At 43.3% G+C, this 15,581-nt stretch overlaps 1 protein-coding gene across 9 annotated transcripts in view; it reads left to right on the top strand.

The window, feature by feature from the left end:
• The window catches only part of SH3PXD2A (SH3 and PX domains 2A), a 271,900-nt gene that overhangs the window by 210,879 nt on the left and 45,440 nt on the right, over positions 1-15,581 (top strand). The window lies entirely within an intron of this gene.

Raw genomic sequence — 15,581 nt, 5'->3', positions numbered from 1 at the left:
TATGGCCATTTTTATTTTCATGCAATGCAGCTATTTAGCCCCTTTCACCACACGAATCTGTTGTTAAACAGCTGGGGCCATTAACTTTATAGCTACAGTAGGGTGGTCAATGAAAAGAACTTTCACATTACTTTCCCCCCTTACTTAAGGGAATGCAGATAGTAAAAATTGGTAAATTAATTGACCGCACAAGGCACAGCACATCTGATGCATCACCTTCAATGCTACATCATGATATCTTTATGATGTAAACCTTGTATGGACGGACTGTGGAAAACAGCAGTAGGAGGATCAAGGGTGAACATCATGGATGGTGAAGCAAGTTGCTTAAGAGTTGAGGCAATCATTTGGGGAGTATTTTAAAGGAGAGTTCTGATGAACATCTCTCTGGATGGTTTGAATTCAAAGAATTTGACTGTGTAGCCCAAAAAAACCTCCCCAGGATCCAGAGAGATTAATCTGGTCTTGCTCAGTGATGATGTCAGGAGCTAAGTCACATATTAAACAGTCACATTCTACACCCACCTGAAATGAAGAATAGATTAACGGCCAGTTCGCTGTTCCAATGGGCTGAATTGGCTTGTGTTCATCATTTTCATACACATTTTGCTTATTTCATATTGCTGGCTTCCCCCCCCCCCCTATAAGAGCAGCAAAATTCTTGTTCCCCTAATAATTGTTTATTATTCCCCTTGGCTCTACTATCATTTTTCATAGTTCTGTAATGAAGTTCTATAGCATGGCTCAATATGAGCCAAGAAAATGCCAGGACTCCACCCTGGAGGTTGTGCAGGAATTATAAAGGTTCCTTGGAGCAAACAGTGTCTTTTCCTCACTGTTGACAACTGCAGACTCTTCCCACACTTGGCTTTAGGGTAGAAGGCTGAGGTATTGTTGCATTTCCTCACTCTCCTTTTAGAAATGGAATATTTCTCACATTCTGTGGATTAGCTCAGTTCTGTTGTAAACTTAGTCAACAATCTTGTTGTTTTTAAAAACAGTCCTTTAAAAGCAGTCCTTCATCTTGAGCCAATGGGGCTTGTTTTTAGTTTGTTATTGATTAGTGGTGATTGTTTTAGATAGTTTTTCACAAACTCTGAATTAGTTTGAGGGCAAAAGTGGCGTAGGTACATCTCGACTGCCCAGGAATGAGTGGCTGAACTGGGAGGAGGATTCAACGTTGCTGATCATTATCAATTGCTAGCAGTAAAGGTACGAACAGCACAAGAGTGATGTTGTAGTTAAAGTTTCTAACTAAGTCTGGGAAGACTGACCCATGTTCAAACCCCTACTAGCCAAGAGGCTTGCTAAGAATTCCTGTGCCCGTTATTCTTGGCCTAATAGGGTTGCTGCCGGGATAAAATGGAGGAGGGGAAATAGTGAACACTACCCTGAGCTCCTTAGAAAGGCGGGGTAAAAACATATGACCTGTAAAAAGCAGGGCAGGGTCTCTGTCATTTTAAAAAAATACTCTAGTGTAATGGAAGTTGGGACCCATCCTATCAACAGTGCTATTTGTCTTTCTGATCTCCTCCGTTTCTGGCTGCTGCTCCGAATCCCAGTTCTTAGTGGCTATGCTGGCCTCCTCAATTGTCAGTAGTGAACTTGCTGTTGGAGCACACTTGCTGCATCTTTGACGCAGTAGCACAGGAGGCCACTCTGGGAGAAGGTGTAAAGGCTGTGAACAAGGTTCAGCTGGCCCAAGTGGGGCTAAACCCATTGACAGGGTGTGGCTAGAGAGCCATCGCCTAGGTGTGGCTGGCTAATAGGGTCATCAGCAGCCCTAACAGAAGAAGGGATCCCATTGGGCTGGAGAGGACACAGTGGGTGGAGGAGGTTAGGACCCCTCTCACGGTTCCCTGGACAATGGCAGCTTAGGGGAGGACTTAAAGGAAGTTGTGGAGAAGAGCTGGAACAAGGCAGAGTAAGCAAAACCTCATTGGTGTGCGGAAGGTGAGGGAACCAGGCAGCTGGTGTAGAAAGTGCTGCAATGCCCCTACAAGACAGAGACTGAAAGGCTGAACTGATTGGGTTTTTTTTTTAATTCTTAGCAGATGGGTCTTTGCTAATTATGGAAGGATAGGGACAACAATAGCAGAATAAATTATCCCAAAATGCAAAATGATGTATGCAATAAGAAATTTGATTTGCCAAACTTCGGTGTTGTGGAATTTAGCTATTGTGTTAGCAATAAAGCATGCCTAAAATCTAAGGTGCTTTGCTGTTCTCCAGAACATGATTCTGGAGAATGAAGTTAAAGCAGAGCCATTCCCCTGTGAATGTGATGGCATTTAGGAACTAATCCAAATCCCAAATCCTGCATTTAACAATAAAAAAACACACTGATTCCAATCTTTCATCTGGCTTAATGCTTACTGACAGCGGCTCTCCAGTATCTTGGGCAAAGAAATGTCTGGTATAAACCGAAGGTGCTTCTGATGGAACCTGGGATCTTCAGTGTGCAACATGTATGTTCTATTGAGCACTGGGCCCTTCCCAGTAATGTAGGGATTCTTTCATGATAAAGAGTTTAATAAGATGATACTGCTTGCTTAGAAAAAGTAAACAATGGGTGAAAACGCATGGTCACTTTATCCTCCTTTAATCCCTGTTTTAGCCAGGATCGAACGCACATTAGGCGAAACGCATGCGTTTGATCCTGGCTGAATCCTAGCTGAAACAGGGATTAATGAGGATAAAGCGACCATGCGTTTTCGCCCCATGAGTAGTAGTCACATACTTTATCTTGCCTTTCAGTAATAAAATCATTATTTGTATGTAGATAGAAGGTTCAGGCAACTTCATCTCCATCACAGCAACCCTATAAGGCACTATTTAAAGGTCAGCATTGATGGTGGAGAGTGCCATAAAGTCAAAGCCAATTTATGGCAACTCCATAGGGTTTTCAAGGTTTGCCTGGCTCTGCGTAGTAGTGACCCTTACTCTCCCTATAATGAAAACAGATCACAATGGGTAGCCATGTTAGTCTGACACGAGGGGTAGAAAAGAGCAAGAGTCCAGTAGCATCTTAAAGATTGTATAATGAAAACAGACTTACTTAATAAGTTCAGTTGTGTTGGGATTTAAACCAGTGGATTCTTGGCTTATAGCTCAGTTTCTTAATGTTACACTTGAAGTAAGTCAGCAACTCTTCCTCTATTCCTTTTATACTAATCCATGAAGCTTATGAAAATGAATGCCTATCCTGTGAATGCAGTTCACAGTTGTGACCTCTTTTCCCCCACAGCAGAATGACACCTGGGAACTGGAGAATATGTTTTCATCTTGTTATGGTCCCTTGCTGCTTGTTATGTCTTGGACCAGTGTCCAACTAGTTCGGAGTTAACCAATTGGCACCACCTGCTTTTCCCCCCTTTCTTGAGGGAAAAGCTCCCTGCCTCTTCCACGAACAATGTTCACTATAATCTTTGTTTTAATCTGACATACTGTTAGGGGCTTCTGCTCCTTTGAGAGTTCTGATTCTGTAATTGATTTGCATATGATTAAAAAAAATCTGCTTGTGTGTAATTTTCATCTAAGGATGGAACAATATCTGGAAACAGATGTAAATTCTGAGTGCTCTCAGGCAAAAATATGGAAAGTGTAATTTGGGGATCAGGGGATCCAGGTGGATGTTGCCTCAGCTTTATCAACTTGCACTATTACTTTGCCAAGGTAAAACATGGGGAGAAATGAAATGTGTTATCTCCTCCTTAGCTTTGGGGCATTGTGGGACATCTTGTAGAGGGCAGCCTACTCCTGTTAATTGCAGTAGCTGCTTTAGATGCAGTATTGCTATCTCAAAGCATTCCTTCCCAACTACACATTTTGGATGCTGACAAATTACTATGTTCATCTTTTTCCTTATGAAGATGTCCAGATTTCCAAATTGGGATTTCTTCTGTACTTTGATTTTTAAAATTGAAACAAATATGGTAAATCTGTGGAAAGACAGGTGTTCAGTTGTATCTAGATTATCTGGTAGTCTGTGATGAACAATAGCTGGGAAGCAGCTAAACTGAAACCAACGTCAAGGCTTTGTTACATAGCACGCTTCCCCTGCTAAGCTATGGATGGACCTTAAGATGCACTCTTACATTCTTCCACTAGAGGGCATCTACTTGTTTCTGTGCTGGATCTTTCCAGTGGGAAGCCTTGAACCAAAAGGCAAGGGGAAAACCGTGGATGTTCAGCGTAAGGCTGGCGATTCCACGCACCATCAAAAGGTCTTCAGTCTTTGTGGTTCTGGAGCCTTGGAAAGAATGCTTGACTTGGGAGTCTGAGACTGGGAGTCTGAGACTGGGAACTGAATAGCACAGATGCCTAATGGGAAAGATTCTCGGAAAGTGGGAATCTCTTCTGCCCACATTTGGTCTGTGTGTGGGGTTTTGGGTTTTTTTTTTTTTTTTTTTGCTTTTCCAAGGAAAACACTTTCCTTCCGAAAGAGCCCTAATGCTGCCTTAAGCTTTATAGCTGCACGTACCACCTCTTCTATGTCATGTGTATCCTCTTCATGAACTCTCGGGAGCCTATGAAAAGAGAAGTTATTTCTGCTTTGGACACAGCAGGATGACACCTGGGAACTGAAGAATATATTTCCAGCTTATTATGGTCCCTTGCTGGTTGTTATGGCTTGAACCATTGTCCAGCTTGTTCAGAGTAACCAATTGGCACAGCTTACTTTCTTCCCTCCCCATAAGAAAAACATCCGTCTCTTCCACACATTGCTCCCTATAATCTTTGTTTTAATCTGATGTACTTTTATGGGCTCCTGCTCTTCTAAGAGTTCTGCTTCTAATACTGACTTGCACATTATAGATATTTTCTTTGCTTGTGTGCCCCCCCCCTTTCTTTTTTTTAAAGGATGAAACAATATCTGGAAACAGTTGTAAATCTGAGGGCCGCCAGGCAAAAAAATACAGACAATGTAGTTGGAAAGATTGGAGGATTAATTCCAGAATTCAACCGAAAAGAAATTGAATTCTCTAGCATACTTCTGGCTCTGCCTCACTTAGACAGTCACTTGCATTTCTACTTTAGGAGTTAGACGATTGCCAGCTGGGGAAAGAAAAGTTGCTAGAAAGGAGTGATTAATTTAAATCTTCAGCAGAGTTCTGGAATTAGAAAACCAAAAGTTAAACTGAACACATTAAGCACATTTTAAAAATTAACCATTGATTAAAAAATAACTTGGAAAGCAGGAGAGCAAAAAATCTGGAGTCAGACTACACCTTAGATGTGACAGATCTGTGGATCATACATCCACCCAGTTCACATCTGAAGTGAAGAGTGGGGTATGAAAGGAACACACACAGGAGGGCCACGGAACCCTCCCCATTCTCTGTAACACCCCTCACTCCCCGGTCAGTTGCTCCAGTCAGCTTTGATACCGGAAGTGGAAAATAGTAACTATGACCATGGAGCGGGGTGGGGGTGGGGAGCATAAGCAAGGGGCGAGGGAAAGTGCTTTTCTCTTTCCATACTTGCAACACCTGGCAGCGTTTGGTCTTTAAGCAGCAGTAGCAGGAAGATGATCTCGATTAGGGGCCATGACTCTAGGGAGGAGGGAGAAGATAACCCCATTTGCACCATTTCTCTCATTTATTTATTTATTTATTTGCATTATTCAAAGTCCACCTTTCTCATAGGAATTCAAGGCGGATTACACATAGGGCACTTTCACACATGCCGAATAATGCACTTTCAATCCACTTTCAAAGCACTCTGAAGCTGGACTTTACTGTGTGAAATGGCAAAAGCCGCTGGCAAACTATTATTAAAGTGCATTGAAAGTGCATCATTCAGCATGTGTGAAAGTGCCCTATATAGTGAGTCAGTACAATCAACAAAATGAGACATTCAATAACTAATAACTTATCAGAAGTCTGGAGCCACCAGAAAGAAACAGAAGCGTACCATAAGTATTAACGTGACTCATTAAAAGGTACAGAAATTACATAATAGGATCCTACTTACAATATGGTACTCACAGCAGTATAGTTCACAGATCCCACTCATTTGCACAAGTAAGTTTGTGAACCATTTTATATGGTGCAGCCTGACTACCTGTGAAGGCCGGGAGAGTGGAAACTCTCCACAAGGCAGGAGCCACAGCAGAGCAAGCACATGTACAGGCAGTTGTCGATTTTGCCTATTTGCATATTGGCACTTGTGGAAGCCCCTGCTAACATGAGTGGAGTTCTCGTGGTGGAGCATAGGGAGAAAGGTAGTCTCATAAATAAGAGGGGGAAAGACCATGAAGGACTTGTATGTGATAGCCAGTACCTTAAACTGAGCTCGGTAACAAATGATAAACCAATGGAGCATCTGCAGAATTGGAGTAATATGCATGCTCTGTCTGGCTCCTGCTAATAGTTGAGCCATGGCATTCTGACCACTTGGAATGTCCAAGTTGATTTTGAGGGGAGGCCAATGGACAGTGCATTATTGTGCATTACAGTAGTCTAGGCTCAATGTTACTGTGGTGTGGATCCTGATGGCCAGGTCAGGTGTATCAAGGTACAGGGTCATCTTACAAGACAGACTGAGTTGCAAGAAACCGTTTTTTCTCCCAGCGGCATTAACTTGCTTCTCCAGTATAAAGCTAGATCCAGTATGACCCCAAGGCTTTTAACTGAGTGAGTGAGGGTCAGTTGAACTTCATCAAAAGTGAGAACAATGTCCTTCAAGACCACTGCCTTCCCAATCAGCATGACGTTTGTCATCGAAAATGTGGTTCATTACTTTTAGCCCTGGTAGTGGCATGGGCGGGGGGGGGGGGAGAAAATGTGTACCTGTATTGTACTGTTATCCCCCCCACACACACTGATACTTAAAGCCACCTGGGAGGATGCATTTGGTTGGAGAAATAGCAAGGGAGGGGGTCATTAACTTCCCACCTTCTCCAGTTCCTCAATCCACATGAGTTTCCCAGGTGCTTTTTCAGTCATAACAACACTGGGCATTCAAAATTCATATATAATTTGGCCTAAGACACACCCGTTCCCTACTTGCATATGGTAACAAGGCAGATGCTTTGAAACAGAAATGTGTGTTTGCCATAATCAAATCCAATTTGGACCTTAGGCCAAGGCTGCATACAAATATATGTTAAAAACAAGGCTTGCAGTGCTGTGAATGTGGTTTGAGCCCTGATGTTCACGTGACCCAAATGTGAGCCAATCACATGTTAATCTATGCTGCAGTCATTTAGTTGGCACTCCATGATAAAAATGGCCCAAAGTTGAATGCCTGAGATAAAAGCAGCCCATTTCTGACATATGATGCCTTGTTTCCAAACAGGCAGAGCCGGAGGGGAGGTGGTGAAAACAGCAGTGGAATGCTAGCCAGTGGCTGTAGCCTATGTCAGCATAATGCCTTTAACAGAAATGAAAAGGGAGGAGATGTGTGTTTTCCCTAAGAGCATTTCATGTATTTCTATGTTGAAGAGCAATCTAATCTTTTGAGAGAGAGAGAGAGAGAGAGAGAGAGAGAGAGAGAGAGAGAGAGAGAGAGAGAGAGAGAGAGAGAGAGAGAGAGAGAGAGTGTCTCTTGAGCAGTGCCTATGTTTTGTTTGGATCAAGTTACCCCCTGTGCTTGGAACTGGAGTGTGTCTTGGCAGCAGGAAACCATTGTGACAAAATAATTCTGAATGCAAAGACATCCAAGATTCAAAGCAAAGCCCAGCTGGTTTCATTTCTTCTTAAAGCTGCAGTGCTTTGTGTCCTTGTTGCTGTGTTTTGGAAAACCGGAGCCTTACTATAGTTGAACATCTATTTCAAATTAGCTATGGCATAAAATAGGTAGCTGAGGCGATTCAGGGCAATTGGCAAGTACAGACTGTCTCTATGATAGTGTATGAAGGGGTGGCAGTGGGCACTCAGCAGTGCCAGGCATGGTCATGCCGTGAAGTCAGCTCCTGGTCTTCAGGACCATTTGAAAGGGACAATGTTGCATTCTCAGCATTTGGCTGGGATCTGCAATGCCGTGAGTGCTCAGCTACCTCTGCTGAATTTCTCTGCAATTCATGAACTGTCTTCCCTGTATATGTAAGTCATCTTGTGTACACGTTTGACTTCTCTTGCACAATGAGAGTTCTGTGATGCTAATAAGATAAATAGTATTTATTTGAAGTGCAGTACGTTCAAGGAAGAAAGGGTGATGATCTTATTACAAGGCTGTGAAACAGGAATGTCTGTTCCAGCTCCACTTGAAATGGCTATAAAGAGCTCATCTCCTCTTCTCTTTTTTAGTATGTGTATTTTTTTTAAGAGCATTCCCATCTACAAGAGTTTCTTGGTCAATATATCCCCTGGGCAAAATGTCCTATGCTGGGGGCAGTCCTTGATGGCAAAGGGGGTTGCAAAGCAGTTTATCTGTAGATCATAGAACTTTCATATGAAAATGGGGTTCAGCATATAAGACTGGCTGGACGACTTTATTGATCTCATCCTCCCCCCCTGGAATGCTACAGTTGCTGGACATGGTTAGAATCGAATTTGTCTCTTCCTATAGCCAGTGTGTTCAACCAGCCCTCAAATACATGTTTGTATGATGAAGGCAGTGAGAGTAAGTAAGATTTTGCAAACTTAGTAAGGATGTGTTTTTAGCAACAGTATACTCCTAATGCCATCATCAAGTGCTTTAGACAACTTGCATGCAAGTATTTTGACCATAAAGTTTCTGTTTAGTATAGAACAGACTCTTATTGACAGTATAAGTTTTGCACTGGGCTGGATGCTAAGAGTTCCCCCCCCCCCAAGTGCATTTATGCTTCTGTAAAGGGAAGCATGTGACTCCTTTAGGTTCTGAATCTCTCTGATCAATGCTAGTGTATGCTAGTGTATCTGGTTTATCATACACAATGCTAGTGTATGATAAACCAGATAACCTACAAGATGAGGAATGGAGGTGGAGAACAAGGGTTGGTGAGAAGAATATTTATAATCTGCCTTTCTCATTGAGACTCAAGCAGAAATGAACCAAAGGGATGGCTACATGAGCAAGTACTAAGCAAAACAATAGGATGCATCAGATTCTAATCAAATGAAAGCCCCATCTCCTGGGTTTGGATCTGATGGGGCAAAACCTTGACTGTGCATGGGAATCCTTCCAGGACTGCCTGGTAGCTAGTCTCATGCAATGCTGGAGTCTTTCTTACCCCAACTAGGGCCCATGGAGGACTCCAAATGCACCACCTGTCTTTTTGTTGTCTGCCTAGTTGGGCATGTGGTGAGAAGAATGGTCTGCAGTGTAGGTGGTGTGAGTTATTCCTTCCTCTTTCTGTTTTGCTGCTGCTGTCATTGTGGCTTGCCTCCCTCCCAGGATGGAGAAGTACCTTTTTAACGTTGGTGTCTGGGCTTGACAAAATCCCCACATTTAAAAGTTTTTTTCACTCTCCTGGCAGAAGACAGGCAGGAGGGTGGAAGTCACTTGCTCCCAATCATCACCAAGAACCAAATATCAAAGCTTCGGAAATGTTAATGACCATACTGGCTGGGGAGGGGGGATCTGGTCAATTGCTAAATCACTTTCCCCAGGAATACACAAGTATAGCAAGCCACCCCCCTAGTAACCAGACCTTGGGCAGTGGAATACCAAGCACCAGGCAGGGCCTTAGAACAGCAACACAGTAGGGAAGCTGGGAGTACTGGCCCTCTTGGTGGATAGCTCCTTAAAAAAACAGTTGGTGGCAATACACCAAAGAGCAGAGAACGACCCCATCAAGAGTCAGGAGAGCCGAGACAGCAGCATGTTGCCAGGTAGAAATCAGGATGGTCACTAAGCACATAGATGTCTTGGAAGGCCCAACAGAGTGACGCTTTCGGGTTAGTGGGGCCATTCTGCCACACCCAGCTTTCCCCTTGGTGGGTATTGAAACCCTAACTTCTGTTTACCACATGAATGCATTTTCCTAGTGAGCTACTAGCAGTGGGATAGTAGGAATGCCTTCTTTGAATGTGCTGTTGTGTGTTTTGCTTTCTAGTTAGATCACAATGGGTAGCTGTGTTAGTCTGTCACTAGCAGTAGAAAAGAGTAGGAGTCCAGTAGCACCTTAAAGACTAACAAAATTTCTGGCAGGGTATGAGCTTTCTAGTTATAAGGCTACTTCTGAGAATTTGTGATAGATGGGCAGAGGTGCTGCCCCCTTCTGCCAGTCCCCAGTATGCCTGTTTGGCATGGATGCAGAGCAGCCAATCTGGGCCCATGGGTGGCTGAAGTAGCCAGATGGTGTGTGTGTGTGTGGGGGGGGGGGGGTAATGCAAGGGACAAATCTATTACACTGTCAGCTCAGATCAGATAAGTGCCTGAGCCTTCAGAGAGTGAGACAGGAGGGATTCTGTCTCAGAGTCTGTCTTGTGTGTAATCAGGCTAAAACAGTGAATGTTTAGAGACAGGGTTTGTGCTTACAAAGGGATAGGCTGAAGATCCTTTCTCAAGAGACTTTGGATGTCTCAGAGCCTATTTTCTGTGAGAAAGCAGGCTAGCATAGTGAATGCTTGAGGAAGAGACTGTAGCTGTCTCAGGGCCCAGTTCTGAGAGAAACTAACTAAAGATATGTGGTTTCTGGGAGAAGTTCACATTTACACTGTGAGAATCCTGAGGGTGAGGGAAGGCCAGTATTCACCTCAAAAATAATACTGTGGCTTTTATCCTGTGCGCTGTTCTGCGTGTGCACCCAGGAGTTGACAACTGAAACGCTATAACTTAATGTGCCCAGCAAAAGCTGTGTGTTACCTGTGAATTGTTTTAAGCCTGGTTACTGAACAACTTTGTTTTCCCTATCCCTGGTAGTAAATAAAAGGTTTTTTAAATCCTGTTTTGCAGGTTTCTCATATGAAATAATTGCATTTCGAAGGCAATTTGGGTTCTGTCTGTCAGTAGAAGGTTGGGGTAGAGATCAGTCTGGTGAGACAACACAGAACACTACCTCTGTTCAAATGGCATTTGAAACCCTGACCTTCACAGCACCACTCCTCCAACCAGCAGAGGATGTGGTGTTGCCTTTGTCCCTTCCATTCTTGTGATTGGGGGCAAGGTGACATCATGAGAGAGTACCACCATTTCCATGTGATGATTGGCTGCTTACATGTATGGCTTTAATGGGGGTGTTGTCAGCTTATTGCTCCATGATTGTGTGTCTGAGGGTATTGATATGGATTCCAGGGTAGTTGCTAGAGTCTCAGTTCCTTGGAGTTGGGTCTTTTTGCCACTTCTTTTCACTATGGAGAGAGCATAAGATACCAACTCACTGTGGTGGTGTTGCCATTGTCAACAGTGCTCTGGTATCCATTGTTTAAGACTGAACTGTAAATACAAATATCTGTTAATTAATTCTGCTTTACTTAATCATCCACATATTGCAGACAAATCTTTGACATAATTTTCTCTTCAGTTTCCCTTTTCAGCAACTCCAGAGTTAACTTTGAAACACATCATCTGGTAAAACAATTACACTTTTCTGGCCTGGTCTCAGACTATTTAAAAGTTGAGTTGGAGAACAAATAAGCACTGGCAGACTGAGACATAGCTGGGAAGAGGATGCAGGAGACTCTGTCAGCAAGAACCAAAAACTGTAGTTGGGTCAAAGGACTCATTGTTGGTTCATCAGTATTTGTGTGATATCTTGTGTGCATTTCAATGCACACCTTGTAGCTCAACCCATACTTGCTGCACTGTGGCAAACCTATCAAAACTGTATTAAGTAACGAATTTGTGCTAAGTTATCCAACTGTGCCCCTGTATGAAGCAGTTGCATGGTTAGAATGCAGCTTTGCATCTGCTATGCCCACCAGCTCACCATAATGGGTTGGATCCTGTGATCAGTCGGTGGGGTAAGGAATGGTTACTGGAGGTTGGAGAAAACTTAGAAGATCAGGATTCTTGCATAGATTTTACATGGTCCTTGTGCTGGACCCAACCCAATAATTTTATAATGAGAAGGGGCTGTCTGGTGCCCTTCTAGGATTCTTCTAGAGATCTCAAATTTTGAGAAGTTCACCTGAGACCCCATTTGTGTGATAAAATAGTTGGGCTTAGAAAAGTGTACCTCTGCTTAAGACTACACTTATTTCCTAATTGGAAAAGGCAAAGCCTCCCCCATGCTTGGCTCCCATGCCATTTGGCCACAGCAGAGCTGGCCCTGGGAAATGCATCTTGCACCTCTCTAGCCCACCATGAGTACTGCGCTGACCTTGTTCCATTGACTAATTCACTCCCCCACACCCAATGAAATAAGCAACTGGAGGCCACCCTCTAACTGATTTGAAGCCAGTTTCAACCATGTGCTAATAATCTCTGTTTCTCTTTGGTCTTATGAAAACATGTATTGTTGTGTATATCTCGTGGCAACAGAAAAATCTTTATAGCATAGCTATTTTCCAAATAGGCCAGTAATTTCTGTGATGGAGATTTTAGAGCGATTTTTGCAAGGATTGCCCACTTCTTCACCACCACCACCACCACCATCTCCACTTTCTAGGTGGTTCGTGTTTATAGCCATTCAGGGAGATGGCCCAGAATGCAGATCATTAAATCTGGTCTCAAATGCAAGCTCAGGAGTGGGATTAACTAATGTGTTTCCATGGCTAGTTCCTGCTAAACAATTATTGTGTTCCCAAAACATAGTTGTCTAACTAACTGTATGTGACCAGGTTTCTCTGCATTAAACGGAGCAGAAATTTGATTTAGTAGTTAGTTTGGGTTTCGGGAGCCAGTGTTACAATCCAGAACCTGAGTCTAATATGTAATATAAATTGGATGTGTTTGTTTAGTATATTTATATACTGCTTTTCCTAAAATAAGTGCCAAGTGGTTTCTAAGCACATAACCCAATATACAATAGATAATTAAAACCAGCATCCTGTAATAGCCTGTGTAAAGACCACATCCAACTACATTATTATCTTAACTCTGCATTCACTCAATGAGTGCAGTTCAGTCTCCTGTCTATAAAATGGGAACAATCATTCCCAAACTTAAAGGATGAAGATGATTAACAAAAAGTTTATGTGACATCTATAGTTACCATATTTTTTCACATACTATGTGGTAGTACTGCAGCAAACTCTGAATATATTCCTTTAACTGTTAGTGTGATCTTTATCTTGTCGCATGTCAAAAGGGTGAGAATTGATAATGGCAAATGGAATGTGGGTATCGTACATCATCAAGCTAATTTTTAATAATATGTAATGCATAGTATACATAAGACCCATACATATGGAATATTACCAGCCTACAGTCTTTCCCTCTAGTCTTGTTTCACACCAAGAGAATCTGTTTTATATGCTCTTTTGAACTTAGTAGGCTGCTTATTTATTTCAACACTTTGCTGTAGGGGGATTGTCTGCTTCACAGCTGACAGTATCAAAATCTCAATTTCATTCATGAGCTGATCAAAATATGTAACTTCGGCTTTTATGTCACAGATGACTTATTCGTAAATGAAATGGGTAAAGCCCCATGGTATTATATTTATCTTGTCTGTTCTGTGAAATGTATGAAGAGTGACAGCGGTCCTATGCCTCATTTCACTAATTTGTCGTGCTAACCTCTGTTTAACACCAGGGGACTTGGGCTAACAGATTTCCTGCCAGCAAAACTGTTAGGATAGTTGTATGCTAGTGCTGTCACAAGCCAGTGGTATGAACTGGAATATTCCAGGAATTAATTGTGTGAACATTTGCAGTGGCTGTCTGACAAAATAAAGCTTGGATGTTTTGTCAGGTGCCCCTATCTCTTATAGTAAGGTGCTCCCATACAACAAAATCTAATTTTTCAGAACAATTTAAATAGCCATAGCCTTGCTTAGTGGTGATTTGTGTGCTACCTAATCTACTCACACAAAGCGGAAGGCAGTCCTCTGTATCACCAGCAGCCCTTAGCAGTCACTGGCAGCGCAACTGACAACGGTAACAAGGAGTCCAGGGAAGTCTGGGGAAATTGACAGATTGCTGTGCTGGTTAAGATGGAAAATGTATCCATTTCACTACTGCTTTTTAAAAAGAAAAAAAATGGTGGTAGGCAGGGTGCAGGCATGTGTCTGTGGGGCTGAAAAGGCAAGCTTGCACAGTTGGTGGCCATGTTGCTGACCAGTGAATGCACCATATGAACATATATGAAGCTGCCTTATACATGCTGATTCTGTGACCATAGGCAGATGATGAGAGGGAGGGCATCTTGACTATCTTCTGGTCACTAGGGGTGTGGAGGGGGGAGGTAGTTGTTTATTTCCTGCATTGTGCAGGGGGTTGGACTTGATGGCCCTGGTGGTCCCTTCAACTCTATGAATCAGACCCTTGGTCCATCACAGTCAGTACTGTCTACTCTGACAGGCAGCGGCTCTCCAGGGTCTCAGGCAGAGATCTGTCCCATCACCTACTTGCCTAGTCCCTTTCACTGGAGATGCCGAGGATTGAACCTGGGACCTTCTGCATGCCGAGCAGATGCTCTACCACTGAGCCACAGCACCAGTATAGCTATGGTACTGCAGTTGGTCTTAATCTGAAAGGACTGCACAGCAACTGCCATAACAAACTTGGGGTGGGGGGTCACAATAAACTAGCCCTTGAGGAAAGATGGGACAATAATGAGGAAACTTTGGGGCTGCCATGGTTTAGAATGAATGTTGTGCATCTTGTCAGGAATAATCACATATGCAAATAGCATAAGTACCAGAGACAGTTGTTGGTGTGGAAGTACCATAGAAACATAGAGTTGGAGGGGTCTTCCAAGGTCATCTAGTCCTTGCACAGTGCAGGAAATTCACAAATACCTCCCCCAACACCCCCAGTGACCCTTACTCCATGCCCAGAAGATGGGGGGGGGGGGAACAACCCATCCAGGATCCCTGGCCAATCTGGCCTGAAAAATTGCTTCCTGACTCCAAAGTGGCCCTGGGCATGTAAGAAAGGGCCACGAGAGCAAAGCACTGACACAACCTTTCCTGCCCTCCCTCACATGATCTATACCTCTAGAGTGAAAAATAAAATCTTCCCTGATTTCATGGTACCAAGTGCAGGAGTAGACTCTCTTAAGCTGTGTGAAATAGATTTGTCAGACTTCATAGTTTTGTACTGTGTGTTCAGGGAGATCCATGCTCTAATTTCTGCTGTACTCCCTTCCTCCCTGTATCATGGATGCTTCATAATGGTAGGTTGGGGTTGGTTTTCTACCAGCTATAATCTTAAGAGTAGAAAAACAGAAGATTCTTGGAGTTGCAGGAACTGTGGATTCAGATTGCTGAGTTGCTTTGGGAGTGGCCATCTCCTCCTACTTTAATCTCTCCCTCTGTTCAGAGCAACGCATTTAGTTAATTGGCAGTTTGCTAAATGTGCTGGCTGTCCGACTCCTGCAGGCTGCTTGGTTATAGGAAACATGTTCCAGAGGGTTGGACTGTTGTTTCCGTTCCTCGAGGCGTGGCTTCTGAGCCAGGAATGACTGGGGAGAGAAGCCTGAAAGACGGTTTGGGAGGGAAAGCAAACGCTCTCTGTCAGAACAGGTTTGGTTTGGTCGGACCAAGCATGCGTATGCGAAGTGCTCCTGGTAATCCTGCTGGTGCTCACTAGCCAAGTAGAATT

Source organism: Euleptes europaea, chromosome 5, assembly GCF_029931775.1.
Source record: "Euleptes europaea isolate rEulEur1 chromosome 5, rEulEur1.hap1, whole genome shotgun sequence".
Classification (NCBI taxonomy): Eukaryota; Metazoa; Chordata; class Lepidosauria; order Squamata; family Sphaerodactylidae; genus Euleptes; species Euleptes europaea.
This window is presented reverse-complemented; position numbering and strand designations above follow the sequence as displayed.